Source organism: Sturnira hondurensis, unplaced genomic scaffold (assembly GCF_014824575.4).
Source record: "Sturnira hondurensis isolate 20B ecotype Veracruz unplaced genomic scaffold, ASM1482457v3 Scaffold0004257, whole genome shotgun sequence".
Classification (NCBI taxonomy): Eukaryota; Metazoa; Chordata; class Mammalia; order Chiroptera; family Phyllostomidae; genus Sturnira; species Sturnira hondurensis.
This window is the reverse complement of record NW_028076888.1, coordinates 6,196,204-6,217,110: the sequence shown is the minus strand read 5'-3', so window position 1 is coordinate 6,217,110 and position 20,907 is coordinate 6,196,204.

The following is a 20,907-nucleotide window of genomic DNA, read 5'->3' as shown; positions in this document are numbered from 1 at the left end:
TTGGAAGGGAGGCTGGAATCTGTTCCCAAACAGACTCCTTTTTTTTCCCTGTCACCTAGGTGCTGAGCGTTGTTGTCGAATTGTTTTCCCAGCTCACCCGCACTCACAGCTCGGCGGGGAGAGACCTGGGTGCCCTGGGAGCCCAATTCACATGGCCACCTCGTTCCAACCTCTCTGCACTAGCTCCTTTCCCGGCAGGCAGGTGACCCCCTCAGTTCTGTGACGTTGCTGCAGAAAACTTTGTCAGACACGAGTAGCCAGTTCTCAGGACCCCCGTGGAAAGGCCTCCGCTGCACCTCTCCAAGCAGCCTCTGCTGTGAACAGGCACAGGCACAAAAGGACCCTGCCGGACACGTGACCTCCAGGGACTCTTAACTTCCTCCCCGCCCCCCCCCCCGGGAGACCCCAGGGAAAGGGTTCTGGGTCCTCACTGTCTTTATTGTGCTTATGAAAGCTAGTAAACAGATGGTTTGGTTTAGAGAAAATATGAGCCAGGGTTATTAAATAGAGGGAAAAAAAGGAAAGAAAGAAAGCAGAAGAATGAGGAGAGGAAAGTGAAAAGCAAGAAGGTTTGTCCGCAGCAGGAACAGCTCGTAAATCCCCGTGCCACCGCCGCTCTGCGTGTGCCTTCGGCCAGAGTTCTGCCGGCCACACCAAGCCCGTCTGCCCCCGTAGCAGCCCTAACAAAACCAACCCCAGGTAGAGAGCGCACCCCACTCCCCTCACCTGCCTCCTTCCAGGCCCGTGACATTCTGCTCAGATGAGTCTGGTGGTGCCTGGCACAGAAGGGACATTTGTCTCTGTCCGTTGCAAAGGCTGGCCACACAGTCACTGGCCACAGTGGAGCTGGCCCAGCTGTAAGGGAGAGGGGGGACGAGCAATCTCGGACATCTCCCTAGAATAAGGGGAGCCGAGGCCATGGATTTCCTGAGGCACAGAGAGCGTGTTGGGGGCCAGGCCTTGGTTACGTACCTGCGGGGGGACCTTGGCCAGAGTAAAGCGACTGGCACACTTGGTCCTGAGACCTGCCTGTGGGAAAAAGTCTAGCAGGTGTGATCTCGGGACTGAACCACAGGATGAAGACTCGAGCGAGGAGGGGGCGAAGGTGCCTCCTGCACACTCCAGGGACCCCCTTCCCACACACCCATCCTCTCCCTGGAGGTGAGTGCAGGGTGCCAGGACTCAGTGGGTGGGGGCAAAGGGACAAGAGAGAGCTGGGGTGTGGCAAAATGGTCCAACCCAGCTCCAGAGGGAACCCACCCTACATCTGAGAGGGGAGGACCACGGTCCAGCAAAAGCAAGGACACGTAACTCCTGGGTCTGTAAGAAACTGGAAGGAGCAAGGCTTCCACACCCCGGATCTTGTACAAGGGTCCCAACGTGGGTGGGCAAGGGTTCCTGTGTCTCTCACTTCAGCAAAAGCAACACATGCAGAAATAGAAAGAAGACAGGGCTGGTGAGCAGCTGGGAGGGGGCCACTGGCAGGGGCCGACCGCAGAGACGGGTCAGCTCAGCTCAGGGCGGGGCCCAGGGCAGCTCGAGGGTGGTGCTCCAAGGTTGGCGCACAGACCTTGCTCGGTCAGCTTGTCCCAAGTGCAACAAAATGAGTACAGAAGTCAACAGTAAGCACTGAGAAACTTCTGCGTGCCTTTTCCCCTTGTTAGGTTTTTCCTACTGTATTTTATGGAATGCAACATTGTGACCGTTGGACCTAACGAGAAAAAAGGAGCGCAGGTTTATGCGGTCGGGCCTCTCTCCATATCCCCGGGTTTGTGAATCAAAACCTGTCGGAAAAGAAAAAGTCACGTGGTTGCTGACCGGCACGATGCTGTCAGGCCTAAAGTGGCCGCGTCCGCACCGAACACGTGCAGACCCTTTTCCTTGTCCTCATGCCCTAAAGGATACACTGTAACAATTGTTTACACAGCACTTACACTGTATGAGGAATTAGGAGAAATTATATACAGGAAGAAGCCCATAGGTTATATGCAAATACATACCATGTCATTGTACATAAGGGACGTGAGCATCCTCTGATCTTGAAGTCGCGTGGAGAGGCAGGTGTATCTGAACCAGTCCCCTGCAGATACAGAGGAACAACTGTGTTTTGTACTGCTTCTGTTCACTCTACCTTATTTTCCCATTATGTCACGGTTATTGTACTTCACAAAGGCAGCAGTCTGCGGTGGACCGGGGATGTTAAACGCCGGCTCTCCTCTGCAGGCAGTTTGAGACTTGCCAGCCGAGGGGACGTAAAGCACCAAGAATTGCTTCCCTTCCCATCGTGGGACAGAAAGAGTAAGACCCCTGCAGCAGCAGAGCCCCGGGCCCACCCACACCGTGGGGACGTGCGGTGGGCAAAGCTGCCCGATCCCCTGCCTGCACCACCGGGCAGGAAAACAGAGGCACCTGGAGCCAGCCCTGAGGTGGGGAGGGTCCCTGGCCAGCACAGAGGATGTGTGGAGTTCCCAGGCCCCTGCTGGGAGAAGCGAGGGCTCCTGGACACCACCCTGGTCGGCCTTGCCAGGACTCTGGGGTCCCCTTCTTTCTCCTTCCTCCGTGCACCAGTCCGAGTGATGCCACACGAGGAAAAAGAATGTGGTGCCTTTTTAAAAAATCAAGATCACTCCGGGCCCCCGCCACCACCCCCCATTCTGTGCATGCCTCCCAGTCCCTGGCTGGACACCCACATGCCTGTGGGGCAGAGAAGGTGCCTTCCAGTCTGTTCTGTTCTCTCCCCCCTGGAACCGGTGGTAAGAAAGGCCACTCAGGTCTCTCAGAACCTAAAAGTGCTTTTGGCTCCAACCCAAGAGAGAACCTGGCATATGATTTGCTTATATAAAGTACAAAAACAGGCCAAGCGAAGCCGGGCTGCCAGCAGCTAGAATAATGGTTCCCCGAGGGGGACTGTCACATGGAGTGGGGACAGGAACCCTTCCGGGGGCTGCCCCTGTGTGGTTAGGGATCCGGGCACCGGTGAAAGGGAGCGTTCAGCGTGTGGAAAAAGAACTGTGCACTTACAGTTTGCCCACATTCTTCGTGTCTATTAAGTTTCAATAAAAAGTTTGAAACACCTACCGGCTCCAACCATAGCGGCCAAAACAAAATAAAATATGGGGACAGAGGTCTTGCTGGACTGCTCTGCTCCTGTGGGAAGCGCTGAAGAACAATTACCCCGGTAGAGAGGCCGGGATCTGCTTTTTGGGTCACTGTTTTCCCAGGTGGTGGGGGGTGGGGGACGGTTGACTCATTTTCCTTGTTCCCCCTCCTGCCCTCATCCCATCGTGTGGGGCTGGATGGGGGCCAAGGGCTGGGAGATTTGGCTGTTGCCTTGGTAATGCTTAAATATTGGCTTAGAGTCATGGTGGTAAAATAAATAAGCAGGAGCCTTGAGAAACTCAAAGGGGCCCTGCCCGCAGTCCAGGCCCCCCACTAAACCCCTGCCCCGAGCTGGCTCCTGAGCGGCGGCACGGGGCGCTCTCTCCGCGGAGATGCAGGACAGGTCAGGGGCTGCGTGGACCCTGGAGGCTCAGGGACCCAAGCTTCACGCACCATGTCCTGTCTCCGTGGACACTCCTACAATTCTTGCTCACGGTGCTCTGGCGACAGGGTGGTGAGGAGCGCAGACCCAGAGCCCCGGAAAGCCTTCTGCGTCCCAAAGGCAGGATGGGAAGTCGTGGAGCGCTCAGGTGCTTGCTTCCAGAGGGTGAGGGCAAAGAAAACAGAGCTGTTGCTAGAGGCCGGGAGCCCCAAGGTCCTGACTGGGGGCTCATCCACACAAGGGGGCTGCGGGGAAGGGAGCAGTGGGGCGGAGCTTCGCCACAGCCCCCCAGAATGCTGCACCAGGGGCAGAACAGAGCTATGCCCAAGATACACCCTCAGCTCCAGCCCCAGCTCTGTCACCCAGAAGCTCTTAGACTTGGAAGGATACCGCAAGTCCTAATCTCCTCTGGGTCTCAGTTTCCCCGTCTGTAAGCCATTATTTTCATGGAGTCCGGCCCTGGGAACAGTGCTTTCCATGCTTATCCCAGCAGGCAGTCTCCACGCAGCTGGGGCAGATGCGCAGAGCGCCGTCCAGGGTTTGGCTGCCCTCTGGGAAGTGGAAACTGTCCGCCCCACCCATTCTAAAAGCAACCAAATAATAAGCCTCCGTGAACGTTTGGCCTAGGAGGTCTGCCTGTCCTGCTGTGTGTGCCGGGGAGGGGAGCGCAGGCCCACTTGGGCAGGGGAGGGGTGGGGACAGCTCCCTCTGGGCAACACTGAAGCACTGGGCGGTGCTGGGAGGGGCCCGAGTATGTGACAAGCAGCATTAGGTCACGGCTGTTCTCCCCCTGGGGTGTAATGTGTCAGCAGGCAGCCATTGGCCTGCTGTGTTGTGATTCATGGCGGCAAGCATTCCTCCTGCAGCCTCAGCCCTCAGCCTGCAGCCTCCCTTCCCTGCTCCTTGTTCTTGCTCCCTCCAGGCTGTTCTCCAGGGCTCCCGCCCCAGGCTGCCTGGAGGGCATGGGCTGAGACCACGTGCCAGCAAGGGCAGGGTGCCCCCGGGCACCCCAGGGGTGCTTCTTCTAACGTGGATCCTCTCCAGGGCTGCACCGTGGTCATACTGGGTGCTCAGTGAACACCCACCACACGCTGCATCTCACACGCTTTAAGTGAGAACTGGCCTCCGAGGGACATGTTCATTTCTAGGGCTGCCCACCACCAGGTACTGCAAACTGGGAGGGCTTGAAGCAACAGGAGTCAGTTCTATCACAGTTCAGGAGGCCAGGAGGCCAAAATCAGGCACGGGCAGGTCCACATGCCCTCTGGGGAAGAATCCTTCCTGGCCCCGCACCAGGCGTTCCTCCCTGCCTCCATCTTCACATGGTCTTTTCCACTCCGTGTATGTCTCTGTGACTCCTTTCCTTTCCTTTCCTTTCCTTTCCTTTCCTTTCCTTTCCTTTTCTTTTCTTTTCTTTTCTCCCTCACTCCAGGAGGGAGGGAGAGAGACAGACAGACAGACAGACATCGATGTGAGAGAGAGACATCCATCTGTTGCCTTCCCAGGTGCCCCCACCCAAGGATTGGACCTGCAGCACAGGCATGTACCCTGACCAGGGATCGTCCCACCCCCAGCCTTTTGCTGTGCTGGTCGATGCCCGTCCTTTTTATCATAACGACACTCTCGTTGGATTTAGGGTCTTCCCAAAATACAGGAGGATCTCATCTGAAGATTCCTAACTAAATGCATCCGCAAAGACCCTCTTTCCAAGTAAGGCCATGTTTTGAGGGCCTGGATGGGCATGAATTAGGGAGTTCCCTTTCTATAGATGAGGACACTGGGGATCAGTGAAGTGAAGTGGGCGTCTAGAGTCCCAGAGTTGGTAAGGAGTGGGTTCAGGGTTCAAATCCAGGCCACATGGCCCCGAGACCACCATACTGCCTGTGCCAGAATCCAACGCCGTGACAACTGCTACCCCCCACATTCAGGCGGGAGGGGACACACCTCTGCCTTCGGGATGGCAGCAGGGCGGGTCCCCAGTTCTCTAAATTCAGTTATGCTGGAGTCTCAGGAAGGAGTTGTTCATATCACTCCCAGGGTCCTGACCCAGGGGGCTGGTGGGGGAGGGGCGAGCCAGGGTCTGTACTGTAAACACACCCTGAACCCCACCTTCGGGGCTGGCTTGTCTGGGACCGTGTAGGGAGAATCCCTGAAGCCTCTGCTCAGACCAGCCCCCAGGCTGGAGATCGGCCTGTCCCCAGCTCAAGGTGGGAGCAGAGAGCACAGCCTGAGCCAGAGGGATTGGTCCCTGTGTCCACGCCAGGCGAGCCCAGTGCCAGGCCGCTACAGCCAGCTGGTGCCGAGCAACCCAAGGAGGAGGGCTTGGATTCAACCTCCGGCTCCTGAAGGAGCCAACGCAGGCTCAGGCTGGGAGAGCCCCCGGGCGGCTTGGGCTCTGCCCAAACCCCAGCATGGAGGGTTTGGGAAGGCCCAGAAAGCGAGCCAGAACCCTCTTTCTCTTTCGCGGTTCCAGGGCGAACAGCTTTTCCCCAGGCCCAGCCCCTTCTCACGGCGGCGTCATGTGCGCATTCTCGGTGCCAAGAGGCGAGGGAGAGCCCGCGCCCTGAGTCCTCCGGGCCAGTGGGAGCTGTGGCAGCCGCCCTGCACCGGGCAGCGCCCTTCCACCGCCCGAAGCCGGAGGGAAACAGGCACAGCTGGCAAACGAAACGCGTGTGGCACCTCCCTGGGGCTCGCTCTACCAGGTCTCGTGAAAATACATGAGCTCGGCTTCTGGACCGACCACCCAGGTTCCCAGCCCCTGCAGTGAGAAGTCCCTGACAGTGCCCACGCCCGGAATCACCTGCGCTCCAGAGTCCACGGCAGGNAGCGGGGGGGGGGGGGGGGGGGGGGGGGGATGGGAGAAAGCAGAAGGCGGGGAAGGAAGGCTGGAGTCGCACTGCCCAGCAGGCCCTACGGAGTGAGGGGGCATCCTGGGGGGCCTGGAGACGGACGTGGGCTGTGTTTTTATTGTCTGTCGAGGTGAGAGTCATGTAACAGGAAAAGCACCGTTGTAAAGCGAACAATTCAGTGGCATTTAGTGCGTTCACAGCGTTGCGCAACCGTCATCCCTTCTATTTCATTCCAAGACATTTTCACCACCTGGGAAGAAAACTTTGGACCCGTTTAACAGGGTCACTCCCGGTTCCCCTTCCTCCCAGGCCCTGGCAACCACTGTGCTTTCCTGCCCTTTGGGTTTACCTATTCTGGACATTTCTTACAATATAGGGGTGGGCAAAAGTAGGTTTGAAGTTGAAATACAAATAAATACAATAATTAATAATACAAGAATGAACTGTTTCGCATAATCACAACCGTAAACCTATGTGTGCCCACCACGCCTGTGTGTGACCTGACAAATGTTGCTTTTATCTGCTCCACACGCCGTTTACCCTTCAGACCACTTTGGGGAAGTCATCCCAACCTCCCTCCCTCAATCCCTGGGCTGGCACCACCCCTTGCTTGCAGGGGCGGGCCCACGACCCAGGCCCTGCCAATCAGTCGCTTTGATTGGTTCACAGAAATGGGCTGGTGACTCAGTCCCAGCCAATGAGAGCAGCCGCAGGACGTCAGCCAGCGCTCTGTGCTTGGCTGGCTAATTCTTGCAGAAAGGGAGGCTGGCGACCACCTTTGCCACCAAGCAAGGGGTGCCCACCTGAGAATAAAACCCACATGGGAGACATAAGAGATGCCGGAGGAGGCTAGTTCTTGTCAACGCTGTCTGAGCACCTGGACCCAACTCTGCCCTAAGGTGAAGCGATCCATCCTCAGGTATGTCACTTTTGAGAGCTGGTCAACCTTTCGTGCTCAAAACAGTTGGAACTGGGTTTCTGTAATATGCAGCCAAAAGGAACCCAAACGACACATGGGGAAAAGGTGACTCCAACTCACTCACCTTGTAACGGCGTCAAAACACCATTGGCCAATTCTGAAACAACCTGACTTCGCATCCCCCCATCCCTGACGGAATAAAAAGCAACTCCTGCCCTGGCTGGTGTGTCTCAGTGGACTGAGCGCCGCCGGCCTGTGAACCAAAGGGTCGCTGGTTCAATTCCCAGTCAGGGCACATGCCTGGGCTGTGTACCAGACCCCCAGTAGGGGGCGCGTCGGAGGCAACTACATATTGATGTTTCTCTCCCTTTCTCCCTCCTTTCCCTTCTCTCTAAAAATAAATAGATGAAACCTTAAAATTAAAAAAAGAACTGTTCTATGAACAGGAATGTGCAAAACACACTCTTTTTAAAAAAGCAGCTCCTTAGAAGGAACACAGGGCCCTCCCGGTCTGGCTCCTGCCTCTCCCCTTCATTCCTTGTGCCCCCCCCACCTCTACTACGCCAGCCACACAACTCACATGCACACACACGATGCTTTTTCCCCGTCTTTGGGTCTCAACTCCTGCCATCTCCTCTGTCCAGAATGCTCTCATCACCCCACCCCCAGGACCCCCAAACGCTTAGTCACCCTTTATCACTCGAGTCAGGCATTACCTCTTCCGAAAAGCCTTCTCTGACACAGAGCCCCTCCTCTCCTGCAGCTGCAAGCCCTGTCCGAGGCTCCACACAGCCCTGTGTGTGGCTCAGTCACAGCACTTGCCTACAATGTTGTTTTTAATTATCTGTCTGTGCCTCCTCTCTGACCCCCACACACCCAAACCAGGATCCCCCACGGCTGAGTCTGCACCTAGCTCACTGCTGACCAGCACAGTGCTTGGGCCATTATAAGGCCACAAGACACGTCTATTGAATGAATGAATAAATGAATGAGAATGAATGGACCAACTAACAAAAATGCCTTGAGACACTACTTGAAAAGAGAGTGTATTTTCCAAGTGTTTCCCAAAGATACAGAGTTTAAATTTATACCAGCAGCCCGCGTCCAGGCAAGCATCCTGTGTGCAAGGATGCAATTTATAGCATTTCAGGGATTGGCCTTTGCTCTGGCTAAGAGTAGACCCTGAGGCCCTCCCCTCCCAGAGGCCCCCACCCTTGCCCATGTAGAGAACAGGAAGAGAGATGGCCCCCAGGGATGCCTCTCACACCCACTGTGGCTGGTGGGGGTGGGGGGGTCTCTGCCCCAGCCCGGAATGATCCTGACCAGGCCTTTAGATGCCACCCGAAGTCTGTGTAGTGCTTCTGAAAGCGGCCATAACCTTGTTCTCAGATGTTACAGCCGGGAGGCTGTCAGAGGGGTTGTCCATCGTCCCCCCTTCCTCACTGGCTGATTGATTTGGGGACCAGCCCAGGCAGTGGTTTCAGGCCTCTGCCTGCCTCTGGCCAGCCGGCTCCCTGACTTTCCATTCAGTGTCAGGGCCTCGGGGAGCAGCGAGGGGCTGGGGGAGGGCGGGGGGTGATGGCTGGGATGGGGCAAAGGGCCTGTCATGCCCATTGTTATTTGTCTCTGGGGCTTCTGGAAGGTCACTCCTCTGGATGACATTCAGGGTCTGAGCATATGGTGGGGGGAGGGGGCTGAGCTGGGTGATGCAGGCATTCTGGGAACCGGCTCTCCAGAGAGTACTGGACAAAGAGTCCTAAGGTACCTTAACCCAAATTGTAGCTGAGATTAGTTATGGTTCCCAGGGGTCTCCTTCCCCTGCCTGCCCCTCTCTGCATGCTTGTCAGGAAACAGCAATGGTCTCTCCGGACACCTTGTGCCCCCTGGAGTTCTGCCGGTGGGACTTCCCACAGAGAGCACACACCCAGCCTCGAGTCCTAATAACCCGGCCCACCCTCGGACTGAAGAAGGATGGGCCCCTGTCACAGGCTCCATTAGGGAAGGCCACCATTGGCCAAGTGACTGCTGGTCCTGGCTTCTCTCCTGGGGGGCCGCAGGGCAGGCCAGGCAGGCCAGAAGCCACGTCTGGGAGCTGCGCCCTGCACCCGCACTCCCCTTCCCCCCCACACGCTCCCACCAGACCCCACTCCCTGGGTGGGACACTGGCCTCAGCTTTAGAGTCTTTCGGGAATTACTGTTGAGGGTTGCTCCTCAGGGATTTCTCTTTCCCGGGTCCATCTATTCATCTGGGGAGACGGGGTGTTTCTTTCACTCATCAAACATTCACCCACTGCCCACTCGGAGCCAGGCGGGGCCCAGTGGAGGCAGCACGTGCTGGGACAGCACATTGGTAAAGTGAGGACAAGAGAGCCGGGCTCTCTCTGAGGACCGCCCTCTTCTGTCTAGTTTTTGTGACAAGGACTTGCAGAACATTCTGTGTTGTACATTGTTCTAGGAACAAATGCTAAGCCATTTGATTCTCATAACAGCCTGATGAAATAGGTGCTGTGATGACCACATTCGATAGGAGCTGGGGAAGCAGGGACACAGAGAGGCTGAGTAAGTCGCCCAAGGTCACACAGCCACTAAGCAGCAGAGCAGGGCTTGCACCCCAGCAGAACGGCTCAGGTCCCTGCTCTGAGCCACTGTCCAGGCTGCCTCTGCTGATGGCACATCTCGCTGGCCACGCTCACGGCCAGCTTCCAGGACACTTAGGAAGCAAGAGGACTTCCTGCTCAGGTGGCCAGGCACCAGCACTGCCCTTACAGCTAAGGGCACAGTGGGGGTCCCTGGCCCACCCCACTCACCCGACAACTCTGAGGTCAGAGGTCAGCCCAGCAAAGGGGCTCCCAGGACACCTGAGGGACTCCCAGGCTGGACAGCTCTGTCCCTATTTGTGAGCCTTTGGGTGAACCCCAGGAGGCACGTGTTGTTCCCGCAGTGCAGTGACAGGGACAGGAGGTGGCCTCCTGGCTCCAGAAAACAAGGTGGTTACGCCTACCCTTGATGAGCAGCTGGTTCCTGGCGGGAGAAAGAAAACAGTGACCCCTGACTCTGGGTAAAGGACCTCCCGTCCAGCCAATGGGAGGGAACGGGCTGGGGGAAGGCGAGCTCCCCCAAGGACAGGGGGCCTGGCTCCTCCCAGGCCAGGAGCACAGATGACGCCCACAAACATTGTGTCAGAGTGAACGTGCCCCTGGAAAGAGGCACCTTCTGAAGCAGGGCAGCCTCCCTGGCAACTCTGCGAGGGCCCTGGGTCCCATCTGTTCACCGAGGCCTCGGGCTGAACCCCCGTCCGGAGCCCACACAGCTACGTGAAGGACCCAGTGGTGGGCAGTCGCAGTCTGCAGGCCACACGCCTGGGTCAGGGCGACCCCACTCTGCCCTGGCAGAGGGAAGGCAGGCTTTACGCAACCGTGAAGAATGTCCGTGGCTATGTCCCAAAAAAACTTTATTCATGGACACGAAATTTGAAGTTCTTATCATCTTCAGATTTCATGAAGTATTATTACAGTATTCTTTTGATTTTCCCCCACCATTTAAAAAAAGTAAAAGCCATCTGTAGCTGGCAGGTTGTTCAAAAACAGGTGTTCCAACAAATTTAATAATAACAACAGAAGAAAACAGGCCGTGAGCAGGCTGCGGCCTGGGAGCTGCGCCCGGCCTGGACCCCAATGGCGGGACACAGCCCTTGCGATGGCACCTGAGGGCAGGCTGCTGGCGCTGCACCAAGCAGCGAGCTCTGGCACCCACGCGGACCCCATCCAGTGCCTGCAGTTCTCTGTTGACGCCTCTCGCGTGGGTTCTTCTGGAACATTCTTCCTCCCTTTCCAACCCCTGATTGCTTTTGAAGACTCGGTTCACGGGTCCCACTTCCGGGGAGCTCTCGCCACACCCAGTCCGGTCTGAATGCTCTTCTCTTTATTGCCCCAGACCCCTCCCCTCACTGATGGCAGCACTTTGCTCCTTGGTCTCCAGCGTCATCCTGGAAACCCCCGGAGCACCAGGCCTGGGCCTTACACGCCCCCCTCCCAGCACCTCCATAGTGCCGAAAGGTCACTTTTTTAGAGAGCTGACCTGCCCATGTGTAAGAGGACACCCCACACCCCTACCCCATCCCACCCCACTCCTCCCGGACTTTCCCTTCCCCAGGCTCCCATCAACCACTCCTGCTCGGGGGCTTCTTTTGCCCACAGTCCTCGGGGCTTAGATCAGTGCTTGGCATCTAGTAGGACTCGATAAATACTGGGGGGAGGTGGTCGCTCCCAACTGGGACTTTGGTCTTGTAAAATGTTAACTCTGCAGATCCCTAAAGAACAAAATTCAACCAAGTAAATGTGCAGATCCAATTGGCTTTATTAAGTGGTTCAGGAATCGGACAGCACCCCACCCAGCCATCTGAAAGGCGCTCCAGGGGTTGGTACAAGACAGGAGGGTTTACGGGCAGAACGAGGGTGGGACTACGAAGTTAAGGGTGGGTTATTCCCGCACGGACACCTTTTCTTCGGGGAAGGCAAGGAGTCTTCTGGGGGCAGGTTACCTTACTAGTGCTGATCAGGAAATCCCAGGGGGGAATTGGTGTAAAATTCCACTCCAGGGAGAGGCCGAAACTGCAATTAGGTTAGGCTTTAAGTTTGGGTTTGGTTTTGTGGCTGAGCAAGAGTGACTCCATGCTTGCCTATTGTTTCTTTTTAGCAGAAGGAGGGAGGGAAGGCAGGCTAAGTATCAGTCAGACTGCTCTTAGCCGCTGTTCTCACCCTGCACATTAGAATCCCCAGGAAGCTTCTGAAGACAAGGGGCCTGGGCCCCACCCACACCAAGTGGAGCAGAATCCCTTGGGAGTAAATGAAGCCTGAGCATCCTGGGTTTTAAAAGTCACCCCACTCCCTGGTCCTCCCACCCCCAGCCCTGCCACTGCCACACAAACGCACCTGCGTAGTTCTAAGGCACAGAAAGGGTCCAGATTACTGGCTGAAGACGGAACGTTCCTGGGCCCCCCACCCAGAGAGGAAAGGGGGTCTCCTCTGTCTTCATCCTCAGCTCCCTCAGGTGCCTGGCAGGGCCGGGGAGCAACTGTGAAAGGGGGCCTGTGGCAGAAGGGGCTTTGGCGTGATTTGGCTTTGAGGCTGCCCAGCCCCTTGTCACTCACCGTCTGGGACCCCGCCCAGCAATGTCGGCATCCCCTGGAAGCCTACTGCAAACGCGGCATCTCGGGCTCGGCTCCATTGACACCTGCGTGATCCCCGGCACATCTGAGCTCCCGAAGCACTGCCCTAGCATGTCGTTGGCATGGAGTCATGACACTGTGGTCCCGGGGCTCCACACGCATGGTCTGGGCCTGTGCCTTTGGTGACGTCACCATTTGGGGGCCTCTATTTCCTTGCCCGCAAATAAAGGGACCCGAGAAGATGATCCGAATGTTTCTGCCCACTCTGAAGGTCACCTCAACAAACAACAGCGAGGAGGTAAGGAAGGTGTAAGGGGCATAAAACTGCCTTTTCAGCCACAAATGCGGAGGCTCGTGGCCCAGTGGGCAGAGGAACCACAGGTGTCAAAGAAACTGACCCTGAAGGAACAGACACGTTTGCTCAGCTCAGCCCAGAGGCCAGAGGCCATGGGTTAGTCCGGGTGTACCCCCTTCCTCCGCCCCTCGTCCAGCCCTGGCTTCCTGGGGCACACAGATGCTCTCTGCCTACCGTGCCCATCTGCCGCTCCCTTTGCAAGGCTCTCCTCCCAGCCCCGCCACAGCCCCAAAACCCGGGCTGCAAACCCGCAACAGTGTTTCCAAAGCAGCTGGTGAAGGAGGTGAGGAGTCTGGAGACGGGCTGTCAGAGTTGGGGGCGGGGCAGCCACTCCCAGCAGAACTGCTCGGTTCGAGACTTTGATCTGGAGAAACGCTGACTGTACCAAGCCCAGCAGCACGTCCGTGGCCTTTGGGACTCTGTCATTCTCAACAGGCTTTTCGCCCAGAAATCGTCTTGATCCTTAGCCTATCGCTTCTTTTCAGAATATCACATCGTTACTCTTCCTTACGTCCTCCCAGCTCCTCCCAACCTCCTCCATCTGGGCCCCTGAACCGCCGCCAGAGGGAGGCTTGGGTTCCCCAAAATCTGCGTGATGGCCAAGCTGCTGTTTCGTTCTCCTCAGAAGCAGGCCCTCCGGCTTCTTCATCACTTTTATGGCCTTTTCTCCTCAAAACTCCCTCCAAAGTCCTCAGTGAACGCTCCACGGGGAGACCCAGAAGAAAATTCCCTGGCTAAGACACCCTGTCGTACTTCCAGGGTGCAGGCACCCCTGACCGCAGGCCCAGCCTCCGCGGGGCGGAGCGGTTGGGGCTCGCGTGGGTCTCGGCTCTGAGCCCAGGTCCTCTCCCCGCCCCTGCCCACTTTCCCGTCCTCCCAGGACCCCCTCCGTCCGGCCCTCGGGGGAAACGGCTTCGGGCTGGGATCTCCCTCTTTCTGCCCAGCGCACACCCAGCCTGGGCGAAGCCGAGGGGCCCATCCCGACCACCCCACCAGTCACTCCTGATCATGCAGGATCGTCGCCCCACCTCGAGATCCTCAATCCCACCGGGAAGAGACCCTTTGACCACGTGAGGCGACAGTCACCGGCTCCGGGGACCAGGGCGTGGGCATGTTTTGGGGAGCCCTCGCCAAGCCCACACAAGAGCTCCAGTCTCGGAGGGTCCTGTGGGCCTCGTGCGCTCCTCAGCGTTTTCTCCGAAGGAGGCCACGGGAAGCTTAGAGCAGAAGAGTGACACAATCTGATTTATGACTAAAGGGTCCATCTAAATGATGTGCTGAGAAGATTCACAAAGGGCTAGGGGGACTCCAGCAGGAAGCCAAGCTGGGGAGGTGGAGAGAGGCGGTCCAATTCCGACCTCCTTCCCGTGACGCAATTGACAGGATCCCTTGACAGATCCGATGTCGAGTGTGAAAGAGCCAGGGACGGCCCAGCTATGGTCGGTCCGAGCGCCTCGACGGTCGGGGTTGCCTTGCCATTGACAGGGTCAGGGAGTCTGTGGGGTACCAGGTTTGGCGGGGAGGGTGGCAGTGACTTTGCAGAAGTTAGGTTGGAGTTTCCCTTTGGGTGTCCCTGCAAGGGACAGTTGGGCATGGGAGGCTGGGCCCAGGGGACAGTTCGGGCTGGACTGGTGGTGGAGGGGCACCTGGGAGTGCCCAGAAGAGAAGGGGTCCAAGAAGTGGGCCCTGGGGGCAGGTCAGCATTAACAAGCCGTGAGACCAAGAAGGAGCGGTCAGAGCAGCAGGAAGCAGCCCCGGGCAGGACATGTCAGAGGTGGCGGAGCCTTCTCAGGGAGACAAGGCCGGAGGCAGGGTCCTCGGTGACCCGGACAGCGGTGGTTTCAGTGGCGCGGTGAGGGCGGACATGGTCCCGATGGAGCAGAGTTCAGATGTTGCTGTTCCTGACCATTCTAGAACAAGCCCTCAGATGTTCCCCCACCTCCTCAGCTAGAAGATGGCCCCTCGGGCTCAGCCTCTTTTTCTCCTCACCGTTTTATCCATTTCCAAGTGTGTGATCCACTGGCTTTTAGCATATTCACGACATTGTCCAACCACCGCCAGCCGCTCTCTAAGGCCAGAAGCTTTCCCTCACCGTAGAAAGAAACCTTGTACCCATCCCGGTCACGCGCAGCTCCCACTCCCCCAGCCCCTGGCGACCGCTGCTCTGCTCCCGGTCCCTGCGGAGAGAGAACATGGAACTGCGCAGTATGTGGTCTTTTGAGCCTGGCTGCTTTCACCCGACTCGATGCTTTCGAGGTTCGCGCATGCGTCAGAGCTGCGTTCCTCTTCATGGGGAATAGTGCCCCAAAGCGGGCGGGGATGTACCGCCCTTTATTCACCCATGCCTTTGTTCTTGGGCACTTGGCCATGTCCGCTTTGGGGCTGCGATGAATAACGCTCCGGTGGACGAGCGTTCGCACAGACTCACGGTTCCGGTTCTCCTGCCTGTAGGACGTCTAGGGGTGCCTTGCCGGGTCACGTGGAGACTCTGTGTCACTTTCCGAGGAACTGCCAGACTGATTCCCACAGTCTGGCACTGATTCCATTTCACGGTCCCCCTGGCCATGCAGAAGGGCGGCTGGGGCCCCTGTGAACCCTAACTGCCCGTCACCCTGGTCTGATCCCTCGTGTGGGCACACGTGTGTGTATGGGGGACAGTGACCCACTGCAGTGCACCCCCACCCTTTAGACTCTGATTTGGAGAGGCCAGTTCCACCAAACCGTCTAGACGCTGCAATTGCCATCGGCAACTTGGCTTAGTCCTTAGTTTAGGACTAAGCTCGCAGAGGGAAGGAAGGTCAGGAGGCCCCAGGGCCTCCCGTACTGCTCTCACTGGTGGGGGGCGGGGGGGGGGGTGGACAGGAAGAAGCCTGCTGGCTCATCAGAGCCACCAGGACGTACAGACTGGAGAGATAGAAAGACAGAGATTCGCGGATGCCTAGGGCTGAGTGGGGGATGGGAGGATAGCAGGGTGATCGCTGCAGAGTCCACCGCCTCCATCTGAGGGGGCAAAAAAGTCCGGCACTTATGGAGGTGACCGATTCACAAATCTGCGAGTATGCTAAAAACGACTGAATTGTGCACGTTGAATGGAAGAATTGTCTGATATGTGAGCTACATCCCAAAAACTGATTCAAAAAAAAAAGAAAAGAAAGCACGAGGGAGACCTGAGAACCTGTGGGATGGAAACCAAGGAAGACAAAACCCTCTGAAGTGACACCAGGAGAAAGAAACAATAGGAGAGTCCAATTTTCATGGGCAGGTTTTCAGCGATGTTCTTGCAGCCCTGGCCTTCACCTTGGCCTCACAAACGTCTCTTAGGCTTGTGGCTAGACTGTTCCCCACATGGCAGTTTGACATCTCAGCAGATCTCAGAGAGGGCTGAGGAAGGATGGGGAGGATCCCGGGGAGCCCAGCCCAGCCCAGCCCAGCCCAGTCCCGGTCCACCCCAGTACCCCCCACCTCTGCCCCCAGCCCTGAGTCCGTAAACGTGGTCTAGGACGCCCCCTGGTGGGCAATGGGGACTGAGCAGGGAGCTGGCTAAATAGCCTGGGGCTGTCTCCCAGCCCACGGGGGTACCTCTAGGTGACTCAGTCCCTTTGCACCCAAAGACTGTCGGTCCTAGCCCCTGTGTGACACTCTTTTTCATTTTTTAAGTCTTTTTATTGTAGGCATGTATTATGGAGAAGTTCAAACATAAAAAAAAAATAGGGAAATCCTCTAATGAAACCCTACCTACCCCACCCTGCTTCAACAATGGCCATGTGCCCAATTTCTATATTGTGTCGTCCTGACCTCCACCCACTCCCTGCAACCAGATCATTTTAAATCCAATCCCACAGAGCATATTATTCATCTGTAAATATTTACAAATGCATAAAAGATAAGGACTCTTTTTAACATCATCACAAGACTATTATCACAACTTTGAAAAATTCTCCAACGTCATTAAATTACCACTGTCATTATCAATAGCCTCACTGATGCCAAAAATGTTCCTTTTTTCTCTTTTTTTAACAACCTGTTGGAATCAGGATCCATTGAGATTGGTCGTTCTGCCGTTTACATTTCCTTTTATTTCTAGGTTCCCTGTTCACCTTGCAATTCATTTCTTGAAGAAACCTACTTTCCTCTTTTTCTCTGCTTTGCTGAAGTATGACTGACAGATAAAAACTGTATAGATTGCAAATGTACAACATGAAGATTTGATACCTATTCATTGTGAAATGATCACTACAATCAAGCCAATGAACACATCATCACTTCCCGTAGTTGCTTTTGAGTGCAGGTGGGAAGAATGCTTACAATCTATTATCTCAGTGTTTTTCTGTCTTAACACATAATTTAAATTCACCAGTGGTCTGGGGTTACAGCCACGTTAATGAGCAGAGGGAACCAAGCCACGCACTGACTGACAGTACTTTGTGGATGAAGATAACAAAGGTTTTGTTTGTTTTTCTGTCCCAGTTTCCCCAGCTGTCTCATGGCTCTGTTCCCTTTATCATAGAAAACCCATTTCTTAAACAGAAAAGGCACCTGAGACAAAGTCAGAGAGAAATGAAAAATGCCGCACAGTTTAACTCTTTCAAATGACCAGAACCTAAAATGTATCCAAGTCCTGAGATTTCTGAGCCTGTGAAGAAGAAAGATCCTCTCTATGAAGAAGGTGGTGTGAAACCTAAGGAGCTATGCACAGGTGGGCCCAGGTTTGAGCAGGTGGGGCCAGGTTTGAGCAAGCTCTCACCCCACTCACTCCTGAGCTTGACCACAGTCTGTGCTGAAGCCTGTGGCCCCTCTCTTAGCTGCTTGGGCGCCCTGAGTTCGGATGCCAGTCACTGTTCAGGGACGGCTGCCACACCAAAGCCTGGCTGACTGTGCCTTTACTTCCAAGGCAACATCAGTGCTGCAAAATAGCACCGTGGGCTGACTCGGACATCACGGTGGGCCACCTTGGCCTTTTGAAATTTAGGCAAACGTGGCTCAAATGCCCTGATTTCAAAACCTGCTCCAGTCCAGACTAAAGCCACAAACGCGGACATACTTGTTGCCATTCAGCCTCAGGTCAACACACCTGTGTCCTCCGGAATGCAGTCACACCTAGGATGCCCCAGGGTTAGGAAAGGCCTGTGTAGGGGGGAGTGCAGGCTCCCCGGGCTCCCTCAGCGAGGGCTGGGGGTGGCTGCTGAGCTAGCCTGGGGCCGGGGCAGGGGGGGGGGGGCCACATTGGTGGGAAAGGTGCCGCTGGACGCACAGGACAACACTGAAAAATGACCCAGCAGGACGTGACTTTATCCTCACAAATGGGTTACCTAATAAGGTTCTTTAAGTGGAAGATTATCCCTTTCACTGATAGATTATCCCTTTCTCTTAATTTCTTCATTTGTGAATCAAACCATTAATTGGAGAATTTGAAGCCCATCCTTTGCCCGTTTTTTCACCCTTACTTGGGGGTGCTGAGGGGGTGGGGTGGTTAAAGCCCTGCCATTCACTCTCCTTGGCATCACCCTGGCAAGTCTGGATGCTCAGCCTCCCTCCAAACCGGGTGGCAGGGCCCTTCCCTGGACTTCCTGCCCCTCAAAGGAGGGTCCCAGGCAGGACCTCTCTGTATACCTAACTCTAGCGGTTGGGCTTAGTGGGGTGGGTTGCCCTGGACTGGGATGGGCTTTTGGGGGGGCTCCCTCCACCTCTCCAAATGTGTCCTGGAAGAGCCCAAGGGGCAGAGGGGCTGAGTGGACATAGGGGACATAGGGGAGGGACCTCCATCCCTGGTAAATTTGGTTGTAGATTGTTGAAGAGATTTGGAGCACAATCCTCTATACTGACCTCAAAGCGTCCACCAATCCTGCCTTGGGGATGGTGGCCAAGGACTCTCAAAAGAGAGGGCTGGGAGGAAATCCTGTACGGCCATCTTCGAGAACTTTCTATTAGTAGAGGGTGGTGGCCACCCATACAAAGCCCCGCGGAGGCAGCTGCAGGGGATGCGGCCACCAGGGGGCGTGGCGGCACGAGCAGGAATCTCGGGGAGCTAACAGTTCGCCTAGCCACCACATTCCGCCGTCTGCACAGAGCCTTCCACCTGGTTTGTGTCACTCCAGAGTCTTCACCGGCACCCGCGGGAGGTGCAGTTATTACCCCCGTTTTGCGGATGGGCACCGTCTTTGCCACGTTTCCCAGCTGGAAAGTGGAGGCGTGGGAGGGGAACCCAGGCACAACTTCCCCAGAGAGGGGACCCACCCAGCCCTGGCTTTTCAATCACCCTGCCCCGCCTGCCCCCGCCTTAATCCTCTCCCAGACTAACGAAGCCTGGGGACCCGAGGATGACCTGGCAGGCCTGGCTGTGGAACAATTGTAGGTGGTTCTTCGCCTCCTTCTGCAGCCTCTCCTGGTCTCCCCAGAGGCCCTTTTCCTGCCAGCACCCCCTTCCCTTCCACTCCAGCTCAGGGGCTGACGGGGGCTGGGGGGACGGCTCATGGTAGGATTTTTAATAGACTTTATTTTTTAGAGCACTCTTAGGTTCACAGCAAAATTGAGATGAAGGTAGAAATTTCCCATGTATATTCTGCCCCCTTACATGCATAGCCTGCCCCAGAGAGAGACCTTTGTTACCCTGGGTAAGCCCACACTGACACAGTGTCACCGCCCAGGTGCTTGCCTCACACTGGAGTTCGCCCTTGGTGTTGGACGTTCTGGGGCTGTGGACATTGTGTAACCTAAAGCTCCCCGGTGCTCTGCCTGTGCACCCAGCCCTCCCCTCTAACCCCCACGCCCCACTGAAAAAGTGTCTCCAAGGTTTGGCCTTCTCCAGAATGTCATCATACTGGAACCACACAGTATATAGCCTTTTTCAGATTGGCTTCTTTCACGTAGCAACATGCATTTAAGGTTCCTCTTCATGGCTCGATAGCTCATTTCTTTTCATCCCTGAGTAACAGTGTTTCACTGCCTGAATGTTCATCCATCCACTCACCCACTGAAGGCCATCATGGTCGCTTCCATGTGTGACAATTATGAATAAAGCTCCCATAAGAACAGATTTTTGTATGGACATGTTTTCAACTCCTTGGTAAATATCGGGAAGTGTGACTGCTGGATCATGTGGTGAGAGTATGTTTAGTTTTGTACGAAACTGCAAAACTGGTTTCCAAAGCGGCTGCCCCGTGTTGCGGGGAACTGTTGCATTCCCTCCAGCAGTGAGTGCGAGTCCTGCCACTCCACATCCTCGCCCGCATTCGGGTCGTCAGGGTTCTAGATCTTGGCTATTCCCACAGGGGTGCAGTGGTGTCTCCCAGCTTTAATTTGCAGTCTCCTGAAGACACGTGATACTGAACATCTCTTCATGTGCATATTTGCTATTTATCTTCTTCAGTGATGTGTCTGTCTTCTGCCCATCTTTCTGTTGGGTTGTTCATTTTCTTATCGTCGAGTTTTAAGAGTTCTTCGTATATTTTGAGTGACAGTCCTTTACCAGATGTATATTTTGCAAAGATTTTCTTCCCAATCTGAATTGTCTTCTCTTTTACTTGACCCTGTCTTTCACAGCAGAATTTTTCATTTTAATGAAATCCAGTGTATCGGTTCTTTCTTTCATAGATCAGATGATTTTGGTGTTTTACCTACAAAGTCATCTCCATAGGTAAGGTGATCTGGATTCTCTCCTATGTTACCTTCGAAGAGATTAGTTGTTCTGCATTTGACACTTAGGTCTGTGATCCATTTTGAGTCAACGTGCTGAAAGGTGTGGGATCTGCGTCCAGATTCATGTTTCGCACGTGGGTGTCCAGCACCGTTTGTGGAAGGGACTCCCTCTGCTCCTTTGTCGAAAGTCAGTTGACTCCAAGTGGATCTTCATCCGGGCTCTCTCTTCTGTTCCATTGATCTGTTTGCCTGTTCTCATGACGATGCCGCGCCGTGTTGATTTCTGTAGCTTTGCAGTAAGTCTTGNTTTTTCATTTTAATGAAATCCAGTGTATCGGTTCTTTCTTTCATAGATCAGATGATTTTGGTGTTTTACCTACAAAGTCATCTCCATAGGTAAGGTGATCTGGATTCTCTCCTATGTTACCTTCGAAGAGATTA